General features: G+C 33.9%; 1 protein-coding gene across 6 annotated transcripts in view; it reads right to left on the minus strand.

Annotated features, from left to right (window-relative positions):
- LOC117985706 (homeotic protein antennapedia-like) overlaps positions 1-25,353 on the minus strand; it is a 292,055-nt gene that overhangs the window by 52,272 nt on the left and 214,430 nt on the right. Inside the window, exon 1 of one of the 6 annotated variants that reach the window (XM_034972467.2) lies at positions 17,185-17,855. The exons of the other annotated variants lie outside the window; for them this stretch is intronic. The gene's annotated coding sequence lies outside the window, so the exon portion shown is untranslated. Of the gene's footprint in view, positions 1-17,184; positions 17,856-25,353 lie in introns of those variants that run through there. 6 annotated transcript variants of the gene reach the window in all.

Genomic DNA, 25,353 nt, shown 5'->3' on the forward strand with positions numbered 1-25,353 from the left:
TGACCGATGCGGCAATTCACGGCTCAGCATGACGCTGGGTTGGTGCAGCGTTTGGTGCTGTTTGTCCTCAATCACCGTGTTCAAGTTAACCATATTATCATAAGAGGACGAGGGTCTCTGGCATCGTTCGTCCTTACGCGCTCAAGAATGTACAAGAATGGAAGTTTCCAGAAATCAGATTTTATTGTATGTTACATCAATTAAGTCTATAGTGCCATGAAGGACTCGTTGCTTGCGAGACAATAAAATGGGGCAACAAAACGCCGTCTGTTGCGCTCTCTATCGCACTTACGGGGCTTATGGTAGACACAGTTATGCATGCATCTGCCCCTAGTGCAAAGATGATATGGGGCATCACAGGTAACGAGTTTATAATAATACAATAATACCTTGGCTAACATCATTGTGACTTATTTTGTTATATTAATAATAGTATTTGTTGTGCTACAATCGAGATACAGTCAGAGGCAGTCGTCTCAGTTATTTGAAAATATAGGATTACATTTTACACATTGTAGATCTCATAGTGATCTGTACTGTGTGTATCATTATCAATTAGTGGATTCATGTTTCTTTAAATTTCTGGAATAATATGATTATTGGGGTCTCCTTAGAATACATTGTGGTTTGTTTCGATCTTAGTACTTATTAATAATAACAACTACATTTAACCATATTATTTATCTTGACTTCGTAGACATAGGTTCAATATTCAATAACTCAATTTGATAGGTAATTATCTTTTATTGTTATTCAAGTAGAGTACAAAATATGGTCACATAATATCTGTGCCGACATCTCTGCCTTTCTGGTCTGCAAAATTATTTTACAATCATTATTCATATACTTACCGATATTGCTTAGTATAATACTACATATATGCAATTAAAGATTGGCATATTGTTTTCTTATTATTTGTTTTACGTTACATACTTATATTGTAATATATATATATATTTTTTTTATTTTATTTTTTTTTCAACGGTGTCAATCAGTAGGTACCACTTGAGAATAATTAAATGTCAATTCACGATAATCAAATTGGTAATGCATGAAACACTACAAAAACATTATAATCAAGGTCAACTCATATCAAATATTCATCAATTGTATGAGAACATTGGATTATAAGATATTCTTTTAATTTATTTTTAAGTTTAAAGAAATTATGAAGTCTACAGAAGTAGTTAGGTTCATTAGTATATTGTAAAACTTTGTGATTAATTTTGTATAAAGTGTTAGTAATGGTCAATGGGATCCAACAACTCTTACCATATCTCTTAAAATGTATATACTAGTGAAAATATTGTAATTTGTGTTGCATTAGAGCATTATGTAGGATTAGAATTCATGTCATTACAGTGGTAAGAAGGAAAGGGCAAACAAACTTACTTTAATTGAAAACTGATAGTGACATTGTTTAAAATCATAGAGTACTTAGCACTCAGAATTTAAGTTGGTGATAATTCACTATCCTTCTTTTCTTTCCTCGTTGTTGTTTTGTTTAAGGTTGATTATATTTTATTCGCTTTAAATGCAAATTACCAAAGATGTTTTATAATTCTCATAATTAGTATTGCCACATTTGCCATGCAAATATTTATTCACGTATTACTAAATACAAATACAAACTTGAAGAATATGTAGTTCATAATAATATTTAAAAATAAAATTATTGATTTCACTATAATTTCCTTGTATTAAGTATTAACATAAATTGTGTTGATTTCAATATTTGATTATACTATTGTGAATTGGTTGTATACGTATATCACTAACAATAACTAGATCATACAATTTTCTTAATATCAAGCTTAAATCAGAATGACTTATAGTATTTACTATTTACTTATCTCAGTGTGATTTGTTGTGTATTTATAAGAATTAGACTTAAAGATGTTGATTGCAATGTACATAATGATTATTGATACCAGTATTTTGTAGGTCTCATTGGCACTTGTTTTGTGCACTTGTTAAATCTAACAATGTTAGCTTTGATCTGTTAGAGGAATTATTATACTAATCATATTAATTATAATATAGGACTGTTAAGGTATTCTATGTTGCTCCTATTGAGTTATGGGTATGAGGGCATTACCCTCGGTTGGAAGGCCGAGTGGTCAGATATGAGGACATATCTGGAGCAGGATGGACGACTGTAGGCAACACAGAAAACCTGCCATCTGTCACCCGTGAGTGGAGGTGTGACAGTGGTAGCGGCGTCGGACGGACGCAGCGAGAGAAAAAAGATGGACGATATAAAAGTAATTAAGCGAGATATAAGTACTAGGTGATTAATTAAGCTAGATATAAACTAAGTGGATGTTACAAGTGTACCTGAATATAAGACTGTGGACATCGGAACTGCGTTTGATTCATATTAGGGTCATCCCAAGACTAATAAACCCGGATTGGAGGTTAAGTTGTTTATATTACTGTAGATACGGTACGGACGGACGGACAGCGGAGATTTAATAGTAGGGTCCCTTTGACACCCTTTGGGTATAGAACCCTAAAAATGACGTATATCAAGACGTCACGTCGGTTCGCGATGAGCAAATCTATCTTTTTTCGTAAGTCTATGATTGTATTGATCCACATTGAACTAAATATTTGTAAGCATCAAATCACGCGTCTGTAACAGTGAGTGAAGAGATCAACATCCAGACACTGACGAATTAGTCGACCTGTTTTGATCAGAAGCAGTTGCAGACATTTTACGTCCACACAAACAACATGATCTTGCTGGTATTTTTATTTATTTTATTCAGATACAAGTTAGCCCTTGACTGCATTCTCAACTGGCGGTAAGTTATGTTGCAGTCTTAAGATGAAATTGGGCTAACCTGGAAGGTGTATGGCAGTTTTTAAGGTTCCGTATACCTCAAAAGGAAAAACGGAACCCTTATAGGATCACTTAGATCCCTGTAGTACAGGGAAGTACTCGGTTTCTGTCAAGAAACCTACAGGGTACTTCCCGTTGACCTAGAATCATGAAATTTGGCAGGTAGGTTGATCTTATAGCTGAAATTTGGGGAAAATTCTGAAAACCGTGAATTTAGGGTTAGATCACACAAAAAATATTAAATTGTGGTCATGAACTAATAATTAGTATTTTCAACTTTCGAAGTGAGTGACTATATCAAGTGGGGTATCATATAAAAGGTCTACACCTGTACATTCTAAAACAGATTTTTATTTATTTTTATAGTCATACACACACACATCACATCATAGTCATCATATCAGTCACATCATAGTTTTTGAATTATCGTGCAAAATGTCGAAAAAATACGACTGTAGTACGGAACCCTCATTGCGCGAGCCTGACTCGCACTTGGCCGGTTTTTTTTATTAAACCCACACCCCTTTGGTTTCTACAAGGCACGGTTCCGGAACGCTAAATCACTTGGCGGCACGGCTTTGCCGGCAGGGTGGTACTTAACTAGCCACGGCCTAAGCCTCCCACCAGACCAAAACTTGTATAACAACACAGCTGTTTGTAAAAGAAGAAAGTGTGTTTGTTTATTGGTTTGCCCTCTAATCACACCGCAACGTAGCAATAGATCAGCGTGATTTTTGTAGGTATAGATATAAGTGAAGACCTGGAAAGTGACATAAACTACTTTTTATCCCAGGAAATTAAAGACTCAGGTACATTATAAATATAACATCGTTTAATTTTCATGAGATTTTTAAAAGCCTAATTTTAATTTTTAAATCGACGCGGACGAAGTCGTGAGTACCTAGATACTTATATCTACCTAATATTACAACAAACAAACAAAAAAATTATAACAGGTAATAATAATAAAAGTCTAATTAGACAACAATTACTTACCTATTATTTTAAACTTTTATGTAATAAAACAAATTATGTTATTATAATGAATTAATAAAAGGTTAGCTTCTAGTGATTCATCTGCTATTAGGTAGGTAATAAAATAAAATAAATCAATGTATCGAATATTCAAAATTGATACCTATTAGGTTTGGGGATAATTTTACAAATTCGCAACAAACGAGCGGGCGGGCGTGTAGCCCATACATAATAGACATTAATTTCACCAACTTCGCGTGTCAAACTGAATATCAACGCTAATATTAACTTTATATTTAAGCCATTTATCTTCGTATCGATTTTGTTTTCTTTTTAAATCGATTTATTAACAATGCAGACTAGCATGTTAAGGTGAATCATAATTTTCAAAACAAAAATTCACTTTTAGAAAAGAAGTTGGTTTACTTTTAGGTACTTTATCTATCTACAAAATTGTCTCATTTTATTGAAATAGGTATCAAACAATCAATTAAGTACAAAATTAATTCTTATATATTATTATCATACTCTCTTAGGTGTTTTGTTGTTTACCGATATTTATGTGGTTTGTCTTTTTAAAAGCACTTTATTTTTCTGTTTCTATAGAGAAATATCCAATAGGTAATTCAAATTTCTAAAATTATGATTTTAGTAAATAACAGCCTGTAATAAGCACCTTTTCCTGCTTTTCAATACCTGATAAGTAAGTAAGTAGGTACCTACCTAGGTACAAAAAATGGCATTTTTATTTATTAAGCATTATTCGCCTTAAGTGCCAGATGTTTTTGATCGAGCTAACCTAGCATAACTACTATAGTAGGTACAATCTGCACATTACAATAATAATACTTAATATAATTTATATTCTACTATAATTTATAATTATGTTCTTCTAATGTTGGTACTTTTATTGCCGAACGTCTGTTTGACCTTTGTCAAAATTCATGAATATTACTTACCTACTTACCTACTGGCTACTTAACTGGCCACTACGTTACCTTTGCGAAAAACTTAAAATATGATTATAATCATATGTTTTGCTAAAACGAAAACAACATATCCAACACATTTCCATAAGGATGATATTTTTGCATTTATCTGACTCCCCAGGTTTACCTGTAGGTATTCATCTGAATTCTGGATACTCTTAGTCAGAGTTTACTTTCAACTCAAGTCATATCATAGTTAGATATGAACTGTACATTTTTACGGGAAGGGAGAAGAATGTTTCGTCAGATCACATAGCTATAGAAACTGAGCGAGTTTCTCTAAAAAAATGTGCAAACAAATATTTAGAGAACTATGATAAATTTCGATAGGTCCATAGATATTTCTAAATTTGACAGGGGACATGAATGCGGAAAGTTAATTAAAATATTTAATGAAAGCCCGTTTTGTTAGTGGGAGCCGATGACACGAACAAATGATATTAAATTAACGATTCGAGGTGGGCGTAATCATATCGGTACGAACATTTAGCTGCGGTTACGATCCTTTTAAGCTCGACGATGACGATACGGCAGCGATACATTGTAAGTATGTAGTTATACCTAATACAATTATTAAAGAAAAATCCATTTATTCGATCTGGATCTGAACTGTATACAAACAAATAAACACAATTGAAGTGTCTGTGTGTAACTTTTGAAAATAAGTAACTGCCGTTTCTTCAGTTTATATTATGGTGCAAACAATCTTATTCGTATTTGTGTTTATAATGCTGTTTGTACGTCAAACCCGTTGACGAAGTCGAAACTCCTAGTTTATCAAGATACATCATCGGCAGATAGATAAAGAGTCTAAAGTATTTATTTCTATGTCAAAATAAGAATGACTTTGTTTAAGTACCAACCCATATAAATATTAATACTGATCTGACATGACATTAAGGAATCTTTGATAATAATTTTAACAACGATTTGTCGTTGGATGTTAAAATAACAAAACGTTAGTTAGTAGGTATTAAATTCGAATTTAATTTAACGTCATTTCGATTGATAGAGAATGTTACAATGAATATTCAAATTACATTTTTATATAAATGAAATGAAAATGACATAATGAAACAAAAAAGTTTGTGAAACTTTCAAAGAAAAAAAAACATAGTCTATATCAAACTTAATCTTATAAAGTGAGGATTTTGTGAATTTATTTAGGTACAGTGAAGGGTATCTAATCTCCGAAACCACTGCTTTTTTAAAAACTATTTGAAAAATTATTTCACCATTTGTAAGGTAGGTAGATAATAGGTATTCCAGATGGATATACCTAGGTAGGTGTATTATGTGATACATCGACCGGACGAAGTCGGGGCGGACTGCTACTATTTAATTTTATGAGCTAATTACTTACTAAACAGTTTACATTATTAATAAGACTTTTTTTATAATACAGGGTGTAACCAGAACGCGCGCTGGAAAAAACGAAAACATACCTACTTAGTATTGATGATCGCAAAAAATATATAAAAAAATACTATGATTTTGTAAAAGTTTACGATATATTGCAAATAAAACACCTAAGTGACGAAGTAAGTTAACGAACGTTGCGTAAGTAGGCCACTCGGAAAAAATGCCGCGTTGTAGGCGAGGCATTGCCCCGATTTTTGCACGCTATACTTACATTGCGGGTTTGAAAAATACTAGGTAAATCACTAAAACTACTCTCTCTCTCCGGTCGTTCCTTCATTGCTGAAGATCGTGGTCCTTAGATTATTACAAAATAAATATTATAAACAAAAAACCAAAGATTCTAAAGATAGTTACTCAAGATACTCTCAAATATTAAGACGGTGCTTCAGGTCTGCCGAAAAAAGTTGTAACAATAAGCATATTACAAATTCTAAAAATAAATGCAAGGCATCATGGGACATCATTAAAGAGTGTGCAAATATGAACTTAACAAAAAGTCATATAAAACAGATAAATATCAATGGACAAAATATAACTGACCCACAAGAAATTGCTAACCATTTCAATAAATATTATATTAGCCTTACGAACCAGGATAACGAAAAATGTAAAAACACTAACAAATCTAGTACACTTAGTAGTATTTTCCTAAAACCATATGCAGTAAAAGATATTGAACAAATTATAATGTCACTAAACAATACCAGTGCGGTAGGATCAGATGAAGTAACAACAAAAGTTCTGAAACACTGTAAAAAAGAACTAGCGCCGATTTTAACACACTTGATTAATCAATCTTTCTATACAGGGACATTCCCAAATTTACTGAAATCATGTATTATTAAACCACTTTATAAGAAAGATGATAAAAATCATCTAGGGAATTATCGTCCCATATCTCTAGTACCAGTTATATCAAAAATATTTGAGAGAGCCATGTACAAACGTATAACTGCCTTTACAAATAAATTGGAAATCTTCAAAACTGAACAATATGGTTTCCAATGTAAGAAATCGACGACTCAAGCTTGTTATAAACTAGTGGATCAAATCTTAAAAAATATGAATGCCAAGAAAGCAACGGTTACTATTTTCATTGACATGACGAAAGCTTTTGATTTCGTCTCACATAAAGTTTTACTCAATAAACTGGAAAATTCTGGAATAAGAGGGCCGGCATTGAAATGGATAAGATCATTTTTGTCATGTAGAACGCAATGTGTCGAAATAGAAAGCCTCAATGAAAATAATGAGATAATTAATGTTAGATCTACGTATGAAATAAATGGATATGGAGTACCACAAGGAACTATATTAGTTATTTCTTTTTTATATTAATGATATACCTGACATAACTAATCATAAAATGACACTATTCGCAGATGACATTGCGATCACATTGACTTGCAATAATGATGATTTTACTAATTTTGAATCTGACATTAATTATACTATTGAATCAATAATAGAATGGCTAGAATATAATAATTTACACATTAATATAAATAAAACAAATTTTATCCAATTTAGAAATTATAATAAAAAACCACTTAAACTAAATATTAATTACAAAGGAGAAAAAATCAATCAAGTAGAGAAATGTAAATTTCTAGGCTTACAAATAGACGAACACTGTTCCTGGAAATACCATGTAGACACTGTGTGTAGTAGGTTAAATAGATTTGTCTTTGTTCTACGCAGACTTACTAGAACAGCTAGTACTCACACTGCTCTTACAGCATATCATGGATATGTTTCCTCAGTACTACGCTATGGTCTTCTAATCTGGGGAAATTCAACAACGGCAAACAGGGCATTTATAGTTCAAAAAAAATGCCTTAGAGCCATCCTAAGTATGGCACCATATGAGTCATGTAAGCCGGCTTTCATAAAGCTTAAAATATTGCCGCTCCCATGCCTGTACATTTTGGAAATCTCGAAATTCGTAAAAATGAATATGCACAATTTCACAGCCATGCGGGACACAAAGCAACTGCGTTCAATGAGAAATCCAGATAAACTAGTTTTTACAACACTACCAAAAACAACACTCTTCAACAAAAACTGTCACGCCATGGCAATAAAAATTTTTAATAAATTACCATCTGACATAAAAACACTCACAGCTAGACATTTTTCATTTAGCCTTAAAAAATGGTTGCAAGGGAAAAATTTTTACTCCTTAGAAGAATTTTTCCAACATGATAAAAAGCGTTTTTGACATTCTATTGTTGGACATTATTTAAAAAAAAAAAAAAGCTTATTACAGTGCCTATATTCGCTTGGTTTTGACATTTTGGTTTAAGTTTAATTTTATGATTTGCCTGTATTTTATAAACAAATATTTAGTCACACTCAATAATCACAACTGTTAACTATATTTGTACGCCGCCATGGCTAATGTGCTGGACTGTTTCTTAGATTTAACATCTTATGTACCACATTATGCAAATAAATAATTATTCTATTCTATTCTATTCTATTCCTGGCAAACTGCCCTCGAATGGCTTATCTGTTTCCATCGGCTTCTGTCGGTGGCCATTTTAAAACTACAAAATGAGGCAAATGGTTATTGGTAATGGATTGTATTTAGGTAGTAAGTATAACAATACCTAACGCTGCGTTATTTTTCAAAATATAAAATTAGTTTGATTTCTGGTTTTAAAATGTCATTCCATTTGAAAGTCTCCCGTTTCTAACGGCGGTTAATTTAAAACTCATTTATTCCTGGAATATGTTAAGATAATTCAAAGCATTGTGGCGGCGATAACATCGGGCCCCGATAGAGGAGCTTCGACAGGCCGTCGATATACGAAACAAATTGACGTCTTCAAAGGAAATTAGTGACATTTGGAATAGCAATGAATAAGATTTATCATTATAACTGGATATAACCGGTAGTTGCATATTTGGACTGTTATTACTTAGTTTCCCTTTTTATAAAATCCGTGGTCAAATATATTTTCTAAACATTAGTTACCTACCTACACTAGTTTTTGTGCACGACTTCTTCCGCGCGTTTTCATTACAAGTACTTAGGTTTATAATAAATTTCGCGGGAACCCTTTGTTGTCCGGGATGACCCGAAAAAACAACCGTAGGTACATACAAACTAACAAAATAACGTAGGTACCTACTAATTAATAACTTCATTTTCATGTATTTAGAATATTAAGGTGCATTTATATTATCTTCAATAAAATCTGGAGTCTTTATTTTTTTAATGATTATAATGTATTTTATTTAATAAAATATTAAGTATAATGAATATATACATAGCTAAGTATAACCTAGTAGGATCATTGAATAAAATAATTTACTTATCAAAATGCTAATTAATGCTAATTAGTTGAGATTATCTCCTATTAAGTAGGCTACTGTCAAACTGAAAAATTACTTCTACTTATAATATTTTATCTATGTAGGTAGGTTATTTCTGTATGAAAATGAAAGTAGCTATTCGGAATGAAATCAAAGATAGTGCTTTTAAATTTGTATGGAGCGCATGCCGCTACTATTATGTGACTTAGATGATAACGATAACGCGATTTAGAGGAATCGAGCATTTCTATTTTCATATCTACTCAGATATGTAAATAAAAACACAATCAGTCCAGATCAGGGCTGTACTTTCACCAATTGCGCAAGAAAATGTAAAGGGCATACAAAAATTCGTCCAAGAAAAAGGCCGCCATGGTTTCTCGAGTATTTATTAGGGTCTATTCAGAAGGACCACGCCAAAATGGAATCGCTACGGCAACGGCTAAAATGTGTCGCAGGGTAGTGAACGAGTAGAAATGGTCTCACCATTCATATATACCTCTCACTACCCTGGGATTATATTATGATTACATAATTATATTATTAATTGTTCATTTGCATTCATGTAGCTACCTGAAGTTGCGTTGTTGCAGCCACAAATGCAGCGCAATAGCTTGGCCAGTGTGGTGGTCTATGGCTTAAACGCCAATATAAGAGCTGAACTGTGTTCAATAGTAGGCTATGGCGATGGGTTTATGTTGATGATTTCAAAAGAAGAGTGAATAGGCATCTTCTCGGCAGGCGCGCTCCACCTTAGGCTGTATCATCACTTAGGTACCTACTATTTGGTGTGTATGCAGTCAAATGGATGACTATAACTATATAGTTAAAAAAATGATTATGGTTTCAGAATGACATGTAAGTCATGATGTAGTTGGTCGCTGCGAAGCCGCAAGTGGTTGCGTTATATGGTCACGATAAATATGGTTTTACAGTCGTTGCACGTGACTGCAAATCATTGTGGTACGTGTGAAGGAAATACTTACGCGTTTTTTATAATTTTGAGTCCGGTGACATTTTTGGCATTATGGGATTTTTGTGTGGTCCGTCTGAAAGACACCTACCTACTAGTTTCATAGAAAGTCGTGCGCGGTCACGGCGCATTATCGCATAAACCAAATCTCAGTATGAACATTAAAATGTTACATGCTGTTCTTTATTAAGGCAGTTTACAAAAAAGCAGTTCATACGATGGTCAGTGGATAGCGGTGAAAGGCACCGTTACTATAATAGCCACTTGAAAACCACCTACCTACTTTGAATTACATGAAATATCTCTATGTTCATAGATCCTACATGTCTAGTCTATGATTTGGGTTTTCAGGATAGTAAATTATTACTTAATGTTTGATGAAATATATCTAAGAATCTTATACTTTTAATTCAATTATTTATAGAATTAAGTTTTATAGCCTTACGTAAAATTAACGCTTAATTCAAATTTGAGGGTTGGATATTTTTTTTTTGCTATAGAATAAATGAAAGACATAATAGGTATTATGTAAATTCTCTAACAAAACCAGTTTAAATACTATCTTGTGAACCTACTTATGAAACTAATTTAACTACAAGTTTAGTATTATATAGCTATAAAATTTTAATAGGTAGCTTTCCACGCATTCTTTTGTCAAAGAATCTAATAAAAGGAAAAGGTGACTGACTGACTGATCTATCAACGCACAGCTCAGACTACTGGACGGGTCGAGCTAAAATTTGGCATGCAGATAGCTATTATGACGTAGGCATCCGCTAAGAAAGGATTTTTGAAAATTCAACCCATAAGGGGGTGAATTGGCATGCAGATAGCTATTATGACGTAGGCATCCGCTAAGAAAGGATTTTTGAAAATCCAACCCATAAGGGGGTGAAATAAGGGTTTGAAATTTGTGTAGTCCACGCGGACGAAGTCGCGAGTATAAGTTAGTACAATATAAGTCACTAAAAGAATTTTATTTACCATTCATAAATATGTGCGTTATTCAAATGGCGAAACTCCTAGGTATGCCTAGTCAATCCTTAGGTATGAAGATCTTAGGCGAAAACCAAACCATACATTTTTGAAAGCAAAATTTTTAGTCAATCCTAGAGGTGCCTTTAAGCTTACAATCAAACGTCAAAAGTTCGGAATTAGCTAGTCAAATCCAGGACAAGTAGATCATCGAGCATTGCCTATAAGAAGCAAATCGATGACTTATATATACCTAAGTCATTGGATATTGTAGTCTCATTGGTCCAGTACATATTGACCCAAAACATTCGGCGTTGTCTTCTCACTCACCTTCTCAGCCTTCTCACTCTGAGAGGAGACCCGGTTGAGTAGTGAGCCGGTAATGGGTTGATCATGATCATGATGATGATTCGGCGTTGTTAATCTGATTAGTCCTGATCTCATCCTCAAGAAATCGGGTATCTTAAAAGATCTCTCTCTCTCCCGGTTCCCCTCCCCATCAACAAAGAAAAATATTCTAGTTGCACGTTCCACGAGTGCATTGGCCGAGCTCGTTGGCCCAATGTGACTTTGTACTGTGCTCTTTGCAATCAACGTTAACTATTCGTACAAATTGATAGAACAAATAGTGGGTCACTCTTATTAACGTCAAATAGAGATCACCAAATTGATAGTTACCAAAAAATATTTTTAGCCGTGACAGTCGCATTGTCACACAAATGATAGGCAAATAGAACAATGAGCATAATGGACACGAATAAAACGTGGGTTGTGTTTATTTAACGATTTTCATTGTCACGCTCGTTTATTAAATCCACAAAACTTGGGTCCAGATCAAACACGACGCGTCACTGCAGCAGCCCGTAGTGGTAGAGGGACCAAAATGACATCACTGACGTCCAAATCGCGGCAGGACATCGTACATTTTAAAATCTAAGTCGCTTCAGATTGATAAACCTCATAAAGTTCTTTACAATTTTATTACAAGTTATAGGAAATGCTGCCTAGACGCGTCGTTGGCGTCATAATAAAATGAGTTATGACTTTTTGGCTCCCTGCCGCCGCAACGAAATGCTGCCGCCACGCGTTTTATTTTACCAGGGTTTTATACATGAAAGTTGCTGAAAGTTTAAAACTGTCTCATCTGTTTAAATGACTATCTACTTACTTACCAAGCTACTTTTGAATAATCTGTACTTCTATACCTACTAATTCTATTATAAATCCGCTTTCCTTATACCTACACGGCCCTTTTCACGGCCTATCCGCTTATCCAATTTTGTTGAGAAATTTTGTACAGAAATAGCTTGCATCCCAGAGACTGACATAGGCTAAGTTTTGTCTCGGGAAATCGAATAATTCCCACGGGATCTTTAAAAATCTAAATCCGCGCGGACAAATTCGAGGGCATCAACCAATCCTACTAATATTATAAATGTAAAAGTGTGGATGTTTGGATGTTTATTACTCAATCACGCAAAAACTACTGGACGGATTTGGCTGAAATTTGGAATGGAGATAAGTTAAATCCTGGATTAAGACAAAGGCTTTTCATCCCGGAAAATCAAAGAGTTCCCGCGGGATTTTGAAAAACGTAAATCCACGCGGACAAAGTCGCGGGCATCAGCTAGTTTTAATATAAAAATCCATAAGCAGTGGTTAAAACAAAAGGTACCCAAAGGTGAAAAAATAAAACGAAAGTTTTCGATTACGGTTTGACTCGCAGTTCGACGGACGACTCGAACGGTTTTCAACGATATGGTAATTTTATCGCTGACCTATTATAGCGATGGGCTATTTATTCCCATAATAGTGGCAACTGAATAATATGCGTTAAAGCCTTTACAGACGATCGGATAGGATTAGTCGTTTAGAACTATATTATTCGATCATCGGTAAGGTCGTCAGGACTAAGATATAAAATGAATGTATGGCGGATTTGGTCGGGAACAAATCCGCTGGATTACATCCGATAGCCTAAAAGTTTGTGAGAGATTTGGTTCAGCGGACTCGTCAGTCATACTTATTGAACGACCTTGCGGTCGGACCAAATCAGGACGTGTGTTAAGTTAAGGCTATTGAAGAAAACGATACCTAATAATTTCAAAAAACTGTTACTAACTTTATTGGTAAGTAAGAACATTGATGTATCATTTATTGTAAAGGTCGAAAATATTAGAACTAAATAGCTAGTAGGTATAAAGTTATATGCAGTATAATTGTTTTACGTATGTTACGATCTAATTTCATATCTAGTTACTAACCTAAACTTTAAATTAAAGAGAGAACAGAGAAGGTAATTTTGTATGTAATGTAGGACGGCATTCCGAACCAGTGGTAAATTAAACCTGACTATTCATAAGCACTTTTAAAAAGTTTACATGAATAAAAAAACATTCTATTCTATTCTATTCTATAACAGTAAGGTAACCCACGAAATCAATTGTTCATAATATAATAATTTAGTTCATAGTTTGTCTTACACATGAGTCATGACTTTGAGTCAGTTGAATCAGGAATATATTTTCGGTAAAAATAAAAGAATTTGGGCTAATTAGCCGAATAAAACATTGTGTAGTAATAGGCAAGAACTAAGCCACAATTTACTTTTCCTATTTTATAATAGATACCTATTGTGAAAACCAGTGATTATTATTTTAATTCATAAATACAAGTACCTACCTAATTAGCTACTAACTTAATCTTTAAAAAAAATTTGTAATAAAAACTAACGATTGTTAATATCTTATTATTATAATATAAAAATGATATCAGAAATTTTTCCCACAGTTTTTTAAATATGTATATAGATAATACTTAAATATAGATATTTTTGTAAGTGAATTTTAATTTCTGGGTGGCTTCAGATAATCCAAAATGTCTGCCATATTTACCTAATTAGGCATAATTTAATCATAGATAACTTACTATAAAAATTAATTTTCCAGTAAAACCCAGGTTTTTTACTAAGATTCGGTTATCTCTAGGTTTTACCTCAGAGACATGCAAAGTCCCCAATAATAAATAAAATAACAGTAAGTATCTATACTTATTTTAATTTATGCATTTTGTGAATTTTTTACTGTATTTTATAATTTTTATAGCGTTTTACCTAGGTACAGTTTAAGGAAATTTCTAAATAATTTTAAATACATACAAAAATTGCGGACTGGCAGAAATCGAACCCGCGTCTCCTGGGATTTTTTGCACACCTATACCTATCTCTGAAGTTAAATCTAGGATCTACTAATTACCTATGCTAATAATTATGACGTGATGCTGGTAAAATTCGATTATCATTAAAGAGATAGGACTTTAACCATTAATCCGTACTAATATTATGAATGCACAAGGCTGTCTGTCTAGCTTTTGAAATTTGGTAAGTACAGAGATACTTAGCTTGCATCCCGAGGAAGGCTTTTTATTCCGGAAAATCAAAGAGTTCCCACGGGAATTTTAGAAATCGAAACCCACGCGGACGAAGTCGTGGGCATCACCTAGTATTTATTAATCCTAAGTTTTATTGCAAAATCGTAGGATCCACTGTAGTTTGAGCGTTTACAGTAGCTTAAACACGCATTTACAATGGTCCATAAGAATAAATTGTCAATCAGTTGATACACAAAGGTTCTGATTTTCATCAGCGACGGTAAAAAAATGATTAACTACCATTTTAGGGCGGTGCTACACCTCTACAGATACAACTCTATTTAGTTTTTTAAACAAATCAGTATAGTTTGATTAATGACCTGCACCCTTAAAGTACCTGCTGCTTTCAAAAAGGTGAACGGGGGTATAAAGAAAACAACGGAATTTATGCCTATTTGTGTTAATGTCTGTATCAATCCTAGCATTCAGGGTAATTCGATACTGCCGACGACGCGCGACGTCGATACAGCTGTTTTGTGTCATTTGCATTATTAGGGTTCCGTATCTCCGAAGAAAAAAGAAACCATTAGGCTTATAGGGTCACTTCGTTGTTTATCTGTCAAGACCTGTGATCTAGAATGATGAAAGTTGACAGGTAGCACATAGCACAAGTGAAGGGAAAAATCCGAAAACCGTGACTGTGGTTACATCGCAAAAAAAAACCCGGGCAAGACGTGCGATTCAGATTCGCGCACTAAAGGTTCCGTAGGTACTATAGTTGTATTTTTTAGACATTTTGCACGATAGGTAAATCAAAAACTATTAAGCTACTACTTTTTTTTAGTATGCATAAAAATAAACTAAATAAAAATCCGTTTTAGAATGTAGGTACAAGTAACGACACCTTTCACCCCCACTTGATACATATAGTAATGTTACTTTAAAAGTTGAAAATATCTACTTATTATTTTTCATAAACACATTTTAATTTTTTTTTGTATTGGAACCACAAATTCACGGTTTTCAGACTATTCCCCTTATGTCTGCTATAAGACCTATCTACTTACCTACCTGCCAAATTTCATGATTCTAGGTCAACGGGAAGTACCCTGTAGGTTTCTTGACAGATACGACAAACGACAGACAACGATGTGATCTTATAGGTAAGGGTTCCTTTTTCCTTTTGAGGTAGGTACTTCCGTACCCTAAAAATGTAGTTTTAAGTACCTAAGTGTTATTTCTTGTTCGATGTTACACAAGGATTTACTCTTTCAATCTTTAATCAAATCTTTAATTCCGGATAACTTTAAAACTAGATATTTTTACGTTTTGGCAAACCACAGAGACAGATAGAACGTACTAGTTTCTAGAACACATCTAGAAAATTTCATTGAGTTTTATTGGTCAATATTCGAATGAGAACCAAACTACGTTTGTATGGAGAACGCTGGGGGCCCGAGCGCGCTAAGGAAACTACTTAGTAAGTATTCACTTATTAATTCAATTGTTACAAAGATAATAAAATATAGGTACCTATTTTCATTTTTAACGCCGTTTACGTCTATTTAGATTGTAGTACGCCGATAAATTTTAATCGTCACATAATATGCATAATTAATTCGTTTCTTAATTTGCATAGGTACCTATCGATTTATTTTCAATTCCATTCAAAATTTTGAGCCTTAAAATGTTTGATTTCTCATGTTTTGTAAATAAAACAAAGTTCCTAAGTATTAGGTAGGTAGGTATGTACCTATCTAGGTAAGTACCTATGTAAAGTTCTATTCTTATTCTGCACCTACCAAGATAAGTAGGTACCTATAGGTATAAATATGTTTTACAAAGTTCAAAACGGTTCTAACTTCTAATAGGTTCTAATGAAACCACAAGAACTTAGATAAGGTCGTTTAATTAAACAAAACAAATTGACGTTGGTACATATATCTTAAATTGCCAGTTTTTCCGAAAAATAAATAGTGTTGGGACAAAAAGAGACTCATATGAATCATTCGCTCAGTATGATGGGGATCAACAGATAGGATAAAATAAAGATTCAGATGGACTAGCTCTTAATAATTGACTTCGAAACTATAAGAAAACGTCTAGGTATTCTATAAGTAAAGAAATAAAATAAAGTTCCTTAGACATTTATTTTAAAATAATACAAGACTATTACCTAAAGTTTAGGTTCCTGTTGCTATTAAATGTAGAGTCATACTCTTACTGTTGGTATAGGTAATCTATCTACGCTTTGTTGCCAAGTTCAAAATTGATCTAATAAAACTATTATCACATAAACTAATATTTAAACTCACCAAGATATATTTGATGCAGATAATCCGAATCAGAAGAAAAAACCATCCATCAAATAAAAAATAGGTTATCACTAAACTCTACGCAAAAATAATAATCAACTAAAACTTGCACTTGTTCAGAATAAAGTTTACTGTTCACATCACTAATGTTTTAAAGATACGGATTTAATATCACCTCATTCTTTCCATAATTAAATGATATATTCCAACTTGGCCCATTAACGTCCAATTTATTTTTTCCACTCGTCAAATAGAGTTACCATTCCGTCTAGTCGGGACCACCAAACCGCGGGCGATATTTTATTCATGCCGGTGCCCCTCAGACCGATTTTCAACGAAGCGCATCTAATTGCGAACATGATAAATAAATGCTTGAAACATGTCACAAATCAATCGGGAAACTGGACTTGCCGGAAGTCAAGTTCAAGTTCGACGCGCGAAAACTTGTAAACAAAAAAAAAAACACTTTTCAAAGCCGAAAGCTAAAGCTGAAGGGCTGTCCTTTTCGCACGTAAACAAACTGTCAACAATTTCACGAAATTACATCGGCCTGTGTTTAATGAACGTCTGAACCCGCATTGAGCTAGCTGTCAAATCTACGAGCCGTCATAGTCCGCTGCCATGAGTGGATACGCACACAGGCGCGCACTTGCAACGCTAGACACAAACACACTGACAGTCTCCAGCGGAGCGCGAACGTACGGGCACCCTCACATGCAGAGCTTCATGATTCATACATGCCAGGCGTTTGTGTTGTGGCGGGTGGGAGTGCGAACATGCAGCGTGCTTTTAACGCGGCCAGACGAAATGATGCTTAACTGCAAAAGGGAATGTGAACTGTATCGGTTTTACAAAATGGCTGGTTATAAGTGACGGTACACGCGCCTATGTGGCCGATCACATGAAAGATTATCCCAATGCGTGTGAACGCATGCAGCGTTGCGCTACGGATGGGCGGGAAACGGTAAAAGAGATACGTTTTTGCTTGTACGCGATTGCTATCAAATGAAAGATTTCTTACTTAATATTCATAAGACATACCTATTTTAATTAATTTGTTGATACCATAAAAAGTTAATAAGGAAAATAATTCGTAAATGTTTACTTGCTCATTTTACATTTTGATGAAGTAGATCATAAGAGGTGATATGGCTCATTTTATCATGAACTAAAACTGAACTGGTTTTATGAATTAGGTAAGTAGAAGACGCATCGAATTTTATTCAGTTTAAAGTTCTAATTCTTATACTTAACTAGCATCTTCTATGCCTCTATTTACCTCTGAGCTTAGATACAAAAAGTTTAAAGTTACATTAAAGGTTATATTGAACCTTTGATTTCAGCTGTCGGTAACACGTGCATATTCAAAGCTCGATACTGTAGCCGTGCAAACTTGAAATACGACTTTATGTTAATGAATATTGAACTGTTTATCGCGTGGTGTGTGCGTGCCAGAGCGAACGATCACTGAAGTAATGGCAATTTAAATTTCGAATTCATTTCCGTCAGCTGACCGTTGATTTGCAAATACATACTTAGTTGGTATGCGGACTCCGAACTTACCTGAAACAAGAAAAATTTACATTAAAAATGTTTAAGTGGTATTTCACCCTAGGTAGCCTAAGGGTCAAACCTATGGTTTTAATGATCCGCAGTAGTAGGTACCTAGGTAGGTAGGCTGGTAGCATATTTTTGAAGAGTAGGTAGGTAACTAGTCTCTATACCTAATCGAATTTTTAACTAAACAAAGCAAACTGACATTTCCTGGGTTGACAGTTTTTTCCGCAAGATAAATAGTGTTGGGAAAAAAGACACTGATATGAAACACTGAATCATAAATTAAAATTAATGTGGACTGGTTAATAAAAAACTTCGAATTTCGAAACCATCGGCCATGGGTTAAGTAGTTACCCGCTGGACAAATCTTTGTGTGATGAAACATGGTAGTTCTGCATCTAGTTGTCACTTTAATTTGTCCGTATATACTTATCTATAGGTAAAGTACCTACGTATTGTATTGAAACTATATAATAGGTATGTATTATGTAAAAATAGTATGAGCTCAATCTTAAATAGAGGAGTAGGTTCACTGACTCTTTTACAATGACACAACAGAACTACATTTAACATCACTATTACTTTCTATACGGCATCGTTATTTTAAAATTTGACATTAGCTCCTGTCAAAATGCTTTGTTTAAATAAAAAAATTAAATAAAGACACACAAACGATGGCGCCAAAGCATAGATAACAAAACTGTAGAGTTATTAAGTTAAAAATAAGATTTTATTTTGACAAAGTAACAATCACGCGAAGTAATACTGACACAGGAGTAAAAACCGGGCAGTGCGAGTCAGACCTTGCTCTTTTAGGGTTCTGTACAGAATTTTGAACAACATGTATTACACATGTACCTACATACATTTTGGGTGTATGAATGAAATACATAGTTCATTTCCGAGCGACATCGCAATAAATCGTAAAAGAAAAACCCAAAAAAAATGTTCATTTGTTTTGGTCACAGTTACAAACTACTTTAGGTATGATTGTGGTACATACCTAACATTATATCTATTCTAATTTCACACTCATAACTAGTTTAGTTTTTGAGATAGACCCCCCTCAAAAATGGTATAAAACTGACAAGTTTGACGCCTCCCCATTTGTTTATTTTTTAAGATAAAAAAATATATAGGTATATTCGTACTCTACTCGACGAGTTCTAGACAATGATACCCCACATGCTAGGGTAAAAAATTATTTTTCTGCTCTTTTTAGGGTTCCGTAGCCGAATGGCAAAAACGAAACCCTTATAGAATTATCACCCTTATACGTGTGGGGTATCTATGCATAGGTCTTCAAAAATGATATTGAGGTTTCTAATATCATTTTTTTCTAAACTAAATAGTTTGAGAGAGAGTCACTTCCAAAGTGGTAAAATGTGCGTCCCCCCCCCCCCCCTGCAACTTCTAAAATAAGAAAATGATAAAAATAAAAAAAATATATGATGTACATTACTATGCAAACTTCCACCGAAACATGGTTTGAACGAGATCTAGTAAGTAGTTTTTGATTTATCGTTGCAAAATGTCGATAAAATACGATTGTACTACGGAACCCTCAGTGCGCGAGTCTGATTCGCACTTGGCCGGTTTTTTTCATCTACTTATGGGAACCCTCCTGAAAATAATTTAACTGAATTTTTAGTTCAATATTCGGTTTTGGGTCAACGCTCTAGACACCAAATATTCAGGTCTGTACTGTAACTCATTTCGTTCACGGGCTAGAGACCTAGAGACACGCGGACAGACAGACAGACAGGAGAGTGACATTAATAGGACTCTGTTTTTACCCTTTGCGTACGGAACCCTAAAAATCATCTAAGAAAGTTGTTTGTACTTAGTAGTTATCGAATGACCTGGCGTTCAGTTCATTAGCTCTGATATGAAGCGGTCAAGAGTATCAGCTGATAAGTAGGTCAGTGCAGTGGGGAACATACAGCTATTTTATGGTCAAGTTCATTAGAGTCATAAAATGTGACGCAGAATTGATACTGATATCAAGTTTTTGACGTAGCATCGATCTTTTAACATAAATCCATCATAAATCATTTACAATATTCAGCCCGAAAGGGATCGCTAGATATCGATAAAACCGCCATTTACCTATATTATGTAAATTAATTACTAATCTAAGTTATGCAGTTGATTATTTTTATGTAGGGTAAGTTATCTCCTTATTTATTTATTACTAGCTGATGCCCGCGACTTCGTACGCGTGGATTTAGATTTTTAAAAATCCCCTGGGAACTTTTTGATTTTTCGGGATAAAAACTGTCCATGTAAAAAATCACGTCGATCCGTTGCTCAGTTGCGACGTGATTGAAGGACAAACCAATAAACAAACACACTTTCGCGTTTATAATATTAGGTAAGTGCTTAGTATTTTTTTTATTAATGGTTATAGTTAAAGTGGTAGTTGAACTTCTGTCAGTCGTGAACTGTGCTTCTGTGAATTGCAGGTCACTACCGATTTAAGTAGTAGGTATAAGTAATCAGTTTATTAGTTAGATAACAATATTGAGTAGGTAGATATATATATTTTTTATATGACGAGCGACCAACTTTAACTAACGCACATTTAGTATAGACTAAGCGAGTTGGTCGAGTAATGGTTTGAGTCTAAATCATAGACCATATTGTTATTTTTGGTTGAAGAGGTTTAAAAGATATATTCGTAACAATTTAGGTATACGTAAATAGCCGCAATAATAATATTTATCAAGCTGACAGTCTGAACGTACCTATAGGTATGTCAATAAAAGTAGTAAAGTATATTAGCTATACGTACATAATAAATATATCAAAACAATAATGAAAACGATAGCACAACTGACGAAAGGTGAATACGCTGTATTGGTAAACAAAAGTTGAATGGAATTAATAAAAATTAATATATTGCAGTCCTTATCAAATGTGTTGAAAACATTTGCTTCTGATAACACAAAAATAAAGACTAATATAAAAACACTTTTAGAAAAAGAGTAGGTACCTAAGTAGAGTAAGGAACTTGAATGTTAAATGTTAAAGATTTTGAACTACATCTTAATCCAGCAACCTCATTGTTTACACGACCTTATTAAGCAGATCCGTTTTTAATTTAGTAGGTAGGTATATAATATGCGTTAGAAAATTGGATGAGTACCTACCTAAGTATTAATAGTATCTACCAAACATACATGACAGCAATTAGGCTTTTGGTTCATTGTATACATGACAGCATTCTGGACCCAAAATAATATACCTAACGATCCGTTAAAATATAACATTTCGTTTTGTCTAAATAAGTAGGTTTATGTTGTATCTGAAGACCTATGAAGAAAAGTATGGGCGTTTTACTCACAATACGTAATTTTGATAGACTCGCTAGGTCTCCTTTAGTTATAAACAAAATCGAAGAAAGTGTTGAGTGAACATCGCATATCCAGTTTAGTTGTATCGAATCCGCCAAAAACAATCCTGTAGAGATTTTAGGCTGCTATATGAACGTAGGGTTTAAAATAACTACGGCAGTAATCCTGAACCAGATGCAACCTACAAAAATGAATAATGGAACATCTTAATTGACAGTGGTCAAACCACGCAGTAATTGGCAACTGGATACAGTCATCCTCTAATAAATAACTACACCCGACATCCACTTTTAAAGCGTAACCACTTCACAATCGTAATGAAGATGTTGACAATTTTCCACGAGGCGAGTATGATGTATCTACCGTGAAATTTTAGAAAATGGACCCCCGTTACTTTGGTATACCCTGAGAGAGTTATTATAATAATATATTTACCAAACACGGTTCTATTATTACGTTTTCATGTACTCGTTTACGCATAAATTAAAAAGATGCCAGTTTTTCTTTTGTCCCAACCCTTATTTGGTATTCATATTTGATATTTTGATAATACAATAGGACGCGTTTTGAAATGAAAACACAAAACGTGCTCGTAACTTACACGAAAAAACCTGTTTTCAAGCAATGTGTGTAAAGATACAAATTGTGAAAGAGGCAGTCATTCATGCAATATTTCTGATCAGTCCGCACGACAGCAAACTAATGTGGACTTTTTCGCTCGAGGAATAAACTTTTTATTGTAATGAGCTCTTACCCATCACTTCAATTATGGTCATATCGAATGAAATATGAGTTAAGTGAGGGATATTAAAGGGCAAGGGGTTTTAAAACGTGAACTCTGTAATATATACTGCAACGGGGCACCCTTTTTAATTTGTCTCAACTATGGACCGTGGCGAATTGGGGGTCTCGAAATAATCGTACCCTAGTTTTTGTCGATCGATCGATATTTGGCTTTTACCTTGCTTAGTCATACATTATTGTACAATTTGACCGAAATTTTCGTGTTTCTGATTGCTTCCGCAACGAATTTCGTGCGACCCACAAGTAGGTAGAAATGATTGAACCTATCGGGCATTCGCCGGCAGCGGCCCAGTCCAATTTAGTTTTTCGGATTAGATACGGCAAACATAATAACATAATTGCTCTAATAACAGAGTAACCTCGCCGTGCCTTACAATTCACTTTCCAATTTGGTTCATTTTTTTACCCCCAGTCTGTCTAAAACTATTATGATTTATAACCAAATTTTCGTGCAGGCAAATTATGGGCTCGTTTTTCGTCAGTGTGTGCGAATGGTGCTTTCTCTATCCACCTTTCGTTAAAAATTAACATTAGATAAGGACGCAAATATTTCTTTTGTATTTCCTCGAAAGCCTCGCGGCGTTACATAGCTTAAACTTGTGGATGAAATGATTTACGAGGCTTTTTCTAATTAACTCGTAGGAACAATAATTAGTTAGATTAACATGTACCGTGATTCATATTTTTCAACGTCTCCGTCTATTCAAAGCGCATACCTTGATTAATTTGATCTGGTAGATTTGGAGAACAATGGCAGGTAGATAATATTAGGTATGTTATGTACAAAATACCTGAAGCGTAATTTATCTAATAAGTAGGTACCTATCCAATTCGCAGTTACTTGCAATGTTATTAAGAATCTTCGAGATTATAATAGCAGGTTGTAACAGCCCATAATAATTAATTATTATTATTTAATCCAGTAGGTACTTATTTACCTAATTATAAACAAGCAATTTTTAAAGTACATAATTGTAGTACTGATTTAAAAACTTTATACAAGTAGGTACCAGATGATGACGGCGACTACGACTGCGTGAGTTTAGGTTTTTAAAAAATTCCACAGGAACTCTGTTTTTCCGGAAAAAGTAACCCATATCAGACTCCAGGATGCAAGCTATTTCTGTACCAAACATGTTATGGATCTTTAAGAATGCAGGGGTAACTCTTTGATTTTCGAGATGTAGGTAAGCTAACTCTACCGAATTTCATCATAATCAATGAAACAGAATATACAGACACACTTTTGAATTTATAATATTACTTAGGTAATATGAATTTTTTCCTAAATAAATAGAAAAACCGACAAAAAGCAAAATAATTATAGTTTTAAAAGTTAGACTTGAAAACACATTGCGGCGTGCTAAGCCAGAGTTTGCAGAAAGGTTTGAAATAGTGAGACCGACAAATGTTCATGACAGGCGGCTGCATTAAACATGAGAGCTGCTACCGATATTTACATATAAACTTTGTTTTACGTTACTTCGCTGACATGTTGCTAAAATTCATATTAGAAACCTTTTTACCGATAGATATTTACATATTATCGTAGAATAACATAACATTATATAAATATTGCAAAAATATTGAAAAAAGCAGTGATAGCCTACTGGTTAAGACGTCCGCCTTCTAATCGGAGGTCGGAGGTTCGATCCCGGGCACGCACCTCTAACTTTTCGGAATTGTGTACGTTTTAATTAATTAAATATCACTTTCTTTAACGGTGAAGGAAAACATTGTGAAGAAACCTGCATGCCTGAGAGTTATCCATAATGTTCTCAAAGGTGTGTAAAGTCTACCAATCCGCACATGGCCAGCGTGGTAGACTATGGCCAAAACCCTTCTCACTCTGAGAGGTGACCCGCGCTCTGTAGTGAGCCGGTGATGGATTGATCATGATGATGATGATATAAATATTTATGTTATAGGATACCTATTACCTACACTACATTAATTTCAGTTGAATATGTGAATTTATGTAGGTAAGTATCATATATTACGTAGGTAGATATATAAATTAGCTAACAATTGATAGTAGGAATATTTAACAAACTCTGCAAAGTGTACAGCCAAAGTTTACAGGCTACAGCCTTGCCAATTAAGTATTAAAAATATTAAAATTTAAGCCTTTTCGTCTCACAATATTATAACATAGCACATCAATTAGGTATCTACATAATAACATTAGGTATGAAGGAATAGGTGTTCACGAATTTTCCAACTTTGCAGAAACCAAAGTTTAGTGAAGTGGATAAATCAAAGGTTACGTTACAGTAAATGGGGTTGTTGTTGAGAAACCCAATTCTGTATTTACTTACCCACTTTGAGTCATTTTTTTGGAAATAAATCACCCATACTTTTCATTAGTTAGTATATTCAAATATTATACATATAACTAAACGTACCAATATAGTTTTAATACTTATATTATTTATAGAGGTAGGTATTAGCA

Source organism: Maniola hyperantus, chromosome 10 (genome assembly GCF_902806685.2).
Source record: "Maniola hyperantus chromosome 10, iAphHyp1.2, whole genome shotgun sequence".
Taxonomy (NCBI): domain Eukaryota; kingdom Metazoa; phylum Arthropoda; class Insecta; order Lepidoptera; family Nymphalidae; genus Maniola; species Maniola hyperantus.